The 7,048-nt window shown below is 44.3% G+C and overlaps 1 long non-coding RNA gene across 1 annotated transcript in view; it reads right to left on the bottom strand.

The window, feature by feature from the left end:
* Positions 1–3,394: 3,394 nt before the first annotated feature.
* The window catches only part of LOC105981092, a 15,982-nt gene continuing 12,328 nt past the window's right edge, over positions 3,395–7,048 (bottom strand). The window contains exon 4 of the long non-coding RNA XR_001174796.1: positions 3,395–3,460. This is a non-coding gene — a long non-coding RNA (uncharacterized LOC105981092). The remainder of the gene's footprint in view (positions 3,461–7,048) is intronic.

The raw sequence follows: 7,048 nt of genomic DNA, 5'->3' as shown, positions 1-7,048 counted from the left end.
GCTAGGAAGGTGGCTCAGTGGTAGAGTGCTTGCCTTGCATGCATGAGGCTCTGGGTTTGATTCCTCAGCACCACATAAGCAGAAAAAGCCAGAAGTGGTACTATGGCTCAAGTGGTAGAGTACTAGCCTTGAGCCAAAGAGCTGAGGGACAGCACCTAGGCCCAGAGTTCAGGCCCCACGACTGACAAAAAAAAAAAAAAGACTAAGAGGGAATTCCTCCTGCCTTTAACATTCAGACTCAAATTGAAACACTGGCTCTTCCTGAATCTTAAGCAGACTGGAATAGCATTGGCTCACAAGTCTCCAGTCTGCCAACTGTACATCTGAGAATAAGATAGGAAGCTAATAGATAGATGAGGGCTGGGAAGGTGGCTCAGTGGCAGAGCACTTGCCTTACATGCATAAGGCCCCGAATTCAATTTCTCAGCACCATATAAGCAGAAAAGGCCAGAAGTGGCACTATGGCTCAAGTGGTAGAGTGCTAGCCTTGAGCTGAAGAGACAGCGCCCAGGCTCAGAGTTCAGGCCCTACCACCACCAACAACAACAAAAGGTAGATGACAGATGCATCAATTATTGATAAATGACAGATAGATAGACAGATGATATAGATGTATGACAGATATGCAGATGACAGATACAGGTGATAGATAAAGATAGGGAGATGAAAGATAGACAGACAGACAGATAGATAGATGATAGACACTATTATTTCCATTCCCTGAAAACACATAATACAATGACTGTATATCAACTTCGTGAATAAAAAAATACTTAACTCAAGCTCTTTGCCTGGATTGTTAGCAATCCATGCAATTCATTTCATGGATTAAAAACTCAGTGACCCAAACATACAAATTAATTCTCAAAAAAATGACTACCCAAATGCAATGGAAACCTAACTGTAGATCAACAGTACTACGCTAGACCAGGACAGTCAGACTACGCTGTGAAGATTGGGTCCTGGGGTCAATGAACATGCCAAGAGCACCAGAAAGTATTTCTACCATAAGGCCATTAGTTGTTCAAGCACCTATGCAGCCAACCCCCAGCTTCCAGAAGGAAGTACCAAATCTGCACTCTGGATTTCAAGGTCCAGAATGAGAATGAGGCCAGCTCTTCAGAAACCTGAGCAGCAGAAGCAATCTCTCTCCGCTGCTTACCTGGGACGCACACAGGCACTCTGGAAGGCTGAGGCTTCCATATTGTGACCAAGATGACTTATCTAAACATGAAAGGCAGAGTACCTACACCCCAACATGCTTTATTGGGGGCAGTATTGGTATTTGAACTCAGTTTTCCCCTTGCTCCGGCTAGGCAAGGACTCTAGCACTTGAGCTACACCCCCTAGCCTTTATTTTTTCACTTCTACCTGGGGGAACCTCAGGCTGAAATCCTCCACTTTCACTTCTCATATAGCTAGGGATCACCGGGAACCATGACATCCAATTGATCTGTTGACTGGGTTAGCTTCAAATCACCCTCCTCCTATCTTCACCTCCGATGTAGCTGGGATTAGAAACACACAGACACACACACACAGACAGACACACAGACACACACACACAGACACATACACACACAGACACACAGACACAGACACACACAGACACACACACCCTCTAAAAGCCCTTCCAGGGTTTTAATTTTCATTCCTTTTAAAATCAGAAGGAAAAAATATAATAACAGATCCATGATAATGGATCCAACATGAATTCTATTTGTCTTTGTATTGACAAGAGTCATAAAACATAACTTTTTAATATTTGTTTAATGAAAGAAGGAGAAAATAAAGGCAAAAAGTGCCTCAAGACACAGAAGACAGAAAGCAGTCCTGCTCTGAGTCTTGCCACCCCACTGCTCATAAACATTTTGAGGGCTCCCCTTGTGGCATAATGTGTCCCTACTCCAACAACTCCTTTTGGAATCAAGAACAGCTTTAGCTACTTTGAAGAAGGCCCTTCATGATCGACTTCTTTTGCTTCCTATATTACCAAAGTAATGAGATCTGAATTCAAGTTTTTACCCATGACCCACACTCTCTGGGCTGCTTTGAGGAAACGCACAGACACGCTTGCGGACAAATTGGCCTTTGAGTCTCTAGTGTAGGTTATGCAGCAAGGGTAAAATCACCAAGGGCACACAGAAAAAAATCATCCAGTTTTCAAAAGCCAAGTCAGTGAGCTGGGATTTCTCACATCTCGAAGAGTATGGCTTGTGTGTGAACGTAGAAATCATAGAGAAGAAAGCCTATCTCAGGGAAAAGTCTGATTTCCCACCCCACCTATGACAGACTGCTATATTTCCTCACACACTCTCAATGTCCTACGCTTCCTGGAGATGCCAGCTGAGTTTTGACACATGACAGCACAGCTTTCTTCAAGGTTTTAGACAAGGTACCGCTCCGGGGTCACAATATTACCTCTGCTTACTGCTTCCCCCTGGAAGCCCCAGGGTTGATCCAAAGGCCTCTATGCTCTGGGAAATACAACATTTTCGTGATGTTTAGTAAACTATTTTTTCCCTTTTTTTTTTGTTGTTTTTTTTGTTCCAGTTGTGGGGCCTGAACTCTGGGCCTGGGCGCTGTCCCTCAGCTCTTCAGCTCAAGGCTAGCGCTCTACCACTTGAGCCACAGCCCCACTTCCGGCTTTTTTCTTTTTGCTTATATGGTGCTGAGGAATCGAACCCAGGGCCTCACACATGCAAGGCAAGCGCTCTACCACTGAGCCACCTTCCCAACCCTTTTTTCCCATTTTTTAAGGAAGTTGTACAAAGGGGTTTCAATTCAACAAGACAGATTCTGAGTGCAAGCAAGGCATCTTGATCAATGACATCCCTCTGTGAATCATTTTTAAGCCGCCATTGCTACTGAAAAAATTTAAAGTATAATGGTAAAAGAATACTGGGAAAAGGCTGGGAACGTGGCTTAGTGGTAGAGTGCTTGCCTACCCTGCATGAAGCCCTGGGTTCCATTCCTCAGTGCCACATAAACAGAAAAACCAGAAGTAGTCCTGTGGCCCAAGTAGTAGAGTGCTAGACTTAAGCAAAAGAAGCTCAGGGACAGTGCTCCGGCCCTGAGTTTAAGCCCCAGGACTAGCAAAAATGAAAAAGAATACTGAGATAAGAATATCTGTCATCCTAGCTACTCAGGATGCTGAGATCTGAGGGTGGAGGTTTGAAGCCCATCCAGGCAAGAAAGTCTGTGAGACTCTTATTTCTATTCTACCAAAAAAGGCTGGAAGTGGCACTGTGGCTCAAATGGTAGAGGGCTGGCTTTGAGGAAAGAAGCACAGGGCTAGTGCTTAGGTTCTGAGTTCAAGCCCTAGGAGCAGCACCAAAATAATAATAATACATTTTCATGTTGCTTCTAGCTGTCTGAAGAAGTAGGTACTTACCAAGCAATTTCTTTTTAGCACCAAACATGATTGCAGCCTATCTTTCACTAGGTCTTGATGGTTGGCCTAAACAAAAACCAAGAGAAACCCTCACCATTAGTATTTGAAAAACACTGAATAAGCAGACATACACTCTCTTTCATTCTCTGAGAACAGCTTAGAGGACTAGGAAGTGACTGACACAATAAAGAGTAACAGATTCCCTTATCAAGCCTAAGTCTAGCCAGATTGTAGTCATTCCAGAAAAAAAAAATAACCATCTACATCATAAATGTGCTGGGACTTGGGAACCTGCATCCTAAAGGGACAGCTTCAAGAGCAAACTTTGCCAGACTCGGATGGCTCAAGCCTGTAATCCTAGCTACTCCAAAGCCTGAGACCTGAGGGCGGAGGTTTGATGCCAGCCTGAGCAGGAAAGTCCGGGAGACTTATCTCCAATAAGTTACCAAAAAGCCAGAAGGGAATGGCACAGATTCCCTACAATAGATGGGTGGACCCAAAAACTATGGTACCTATACACAATGGAATTTTACATAGCTATTAGCAAGAATAATATTATGTCATTTGCTGGGAAATGGATAGACAAAGAACAAATCACGTTACATGAAGTAAGCCAAGCTCAGTGAGACAAACAGCACAAGTTCTCTCTCATGTGCGGAAAGTAGATCTATAATACACCAGGGCATGATAAATTCTATAAGACTCTAGGCATTCATGCACAGTGAGACCAATGGAAGATACTCTTAAAGGAGGAATACAAAGGTGCCAGGCCTAGAGGCATATGATCATATAAAATAATATTTATGGAAATGAATTCCAGAAAATAGAAACAAGAAGTTTTTCTTTGTTGTTGACCTTCTTTTCTTTTGGTCTTGTTTGTTTGTCCATGTATCTGTCCTTGGAAGGGTAAGGGGGAGGTCATAGTAATGGAGGATCAAAGGTGAACAAACACAGCAGTGGTACCCATAGACATTATGTTGACATTATGTTGGGAGGAAAACAACTTGTGGGAGGGAAAAACTGTGAGTGAGAGAAGGGGTGACTCTGTCCAAGAAAAAGTATTCTTTACCTGACTTATATAACTGTAAGCCCGTTTTATATCACCTTTATAATAACAATAAAAAATTGAAAAACTCAAAGGAGAGCTGTGGCTCAAGTGGTTGAGGGCGAGCCTTGAGCAATAAAAGTCAACCAACCAAGCAAGAGTCCAAGATCTTGAATTCAAGCCCCACAACCAAAACTAAAATAATAAATAAATAAATGACTGCCAGGTGCCAGTGGCTCACACCTGTAACCCTAGATATTCAGGAGGCTGAGATCTGAGGATCATGGTTCCAAACCAGCCCGCGAAGGAAAGTCCCTGAAACTCTTATCTCCAATAAATCACCAGAAAACTGGAAGTGGCGCTGTAGCTCAAGTGGTAGAGCGCTAGCCTTGAGCTGAAGAGCTGAGGGACAGCGCCCAGGCCCAGAATTCAGGCCTCACGACCAGACCACCCCCCCCCCAAAAAAAAGAAGTTGTTCAATCATACAGGGACCGGAGAAGAGGAAGAATGGTGTTGATGGCTTAGTAGTTCCAAGAAAAGAGACCAGAGAGGAAGTTCATCATTCCCCACCTCTCCATTACGAACCTCCTAGAATCTCAAATACCTGAAACCATCAGGATGTCTTCCTGTTGTACCCCTCTCATTGGGCCTCCCAACTGGAGCCACTAGCACTAGCACTAGCTTTCCTAGGCCCCGTATTACCAAAATGGACAAATCCAAGCAAGAAGACAAGGTTAAGTACTGCTCAAGCAGGAAGGGAGCTCAAATCAAAGGATCAACAGCTCCCTTGTTCCTTCCCCCGAGCTTTCTACTGTCTGGCTCCAAGGCCGCCGCCCCACAGCATCCCTCCTAACCTCTTTCTGCTCCCCCATCCCTAGGCAGTCCCCCGCCCACCCCAGAGTAGGCCTAGGGCATTTCGGCTGACCAGCACGCGCCCTTTCCCTGTACTCTTCACGCATCTCCCTTGGTCACCCAGAGATCAGTGTTCACATTCAAACCAGACTCATAGCTGGGCGCACCTCTGTAATCCTAGCTACCCAGGAGGCTGAGATGTGAGGATCCAAGTTCAAAAAGACAGGCCGGGCAGGAAAGCCCATTAGACTGTTACCTCCAACAACCCACCAAAATAGCCTAAAGTGGAGCTGTGACTCAAGCGGTCAAGTGCTAACCTTGAGTGAAAAAAAAGCTCAAGGACAGTGCCCGGGCTCTTGTGGTCAACCCTAGGACCAGCATCAAAAATAGGCCAAGTCTTTTCTGTGAACTTTAACTTAGACCAAACTGAATTTGCACCTTTGAAGAACTTCCTTTGCTCTTTGTTACATATACACATGCTACCAGCAGGTACAAAATGACATTAGAGCCAGGCAACAGTGGCTTACATCTATAATCCCAGCTACTCAGGAGGCTGAGAGCTGAGGATGGAGGTTCAAAGCCAGCTCCGGCAGTCAGGTCCATGAATCTCCCATTAACTACCAGAAAACCGCGTTGTGGCTTAAAGTGGTAGAGCAATAGCCTTGAATGAAAACACTCAGGAACAGCGCTCAGGCCCCGAGTTCAAGCCCAACAACCCACAAAAAGAAAAGAAAATGACATCAGGAGGGTTCACGCACAAACCGTGTAGAATGACAGTTGTATGTGGTGGCCCTACCCGGCTGGAGAAGAACAGCTGCTCTAGTCTAAGGTTACTTGTTAGGGCTTGAAAATTCTCTCTGAGGACTGAAGTCTACATGTTCTTGTTTTCTCTGGCTCAGATTCCCTGGAGCCTGAAGAGGGAAGAATAATTCTTTAAGCAAGATAACAAGAAGGGACAGGAAACGATGAGAAATACAAGCAGAGGGTCAACAACACTTAAGATGTTAATAGGAATGCTAGCCAGTGGCTTCCTCCCTATTAGTTTGCTAGATTGGCCTGAAAGAGAAGTGTAAATAACCAGTAGAAAAGCTACACCTAGCCTAGGGCTGGTGGCACATGCCTGTAATCCTAGCTACTCAGGAGACTAAGACCTAAGGATCATGGTTCAAAGCTAGCCCAGGCGGAAAAGGCCATGAGACTCTTATCTCCAATTAACCACCAGAAAACTGGAAGTGGTGCTGTAGCTCAAAGTAGTAGAGCCCTAGCCTTGAGCAAAAGAGCTCAGGGACAGCACCCAGGCCCTGAGTTCAAGTCCCATGACAACAACAGCAAAAATAAAAACAAAACCCAAAAATAAGAGATGCACCTAAATATACTTCTGCAAAATAACTATGGGAAAATATCCTTTCGTTTCGTAGCTCTTCCCACAATTGCTTCTCATTTTGAAGACTCCTAAATAATCCGTCTTAAAGCAATAACCATATCCTTCCTAAAATTATTTTTATGCCTTACTGTTCAGAGTTTTATTGTTTTTCAATTCAACACAACAATTTGAGTACAATGCATCTTGATCAATGTCACCCCTTCCATGTTATAATCTTACTTTTAATTTTCTCTAATACAATCTTTCCAAAATTGTTGTTTTGTTTTTGTTGGTTATAGGGCTTGAACTCAGGGCCTGGACACTGTCCCTGAGCGTCTGTGCTCGTGGTAAGCACTCTGCCACTTTGAGCCACAGCTCTACTTCCTGTTTTCTA

The sequence above is a fragment of the Dipodomys ordii genome, unplaced genomic scaffold, assembly GCF_000151885.1.
Source record: "Dipodomys ordii isolate 6190 unplaced genomic scaffold, Dord_2.0 Scaffold11, whole genome shotgun sequence".
Classification (NCBI taxonomy): domain Eukaryota; kingdom Metazoa; phylum Chordata; class Mammalia; order Rodentia; family Heteromyidae; genus Dipodomys; species Dipodomys ordii.
This window is presented reverse-complemented; position numbering and strand designations above follow the sequence as displayed.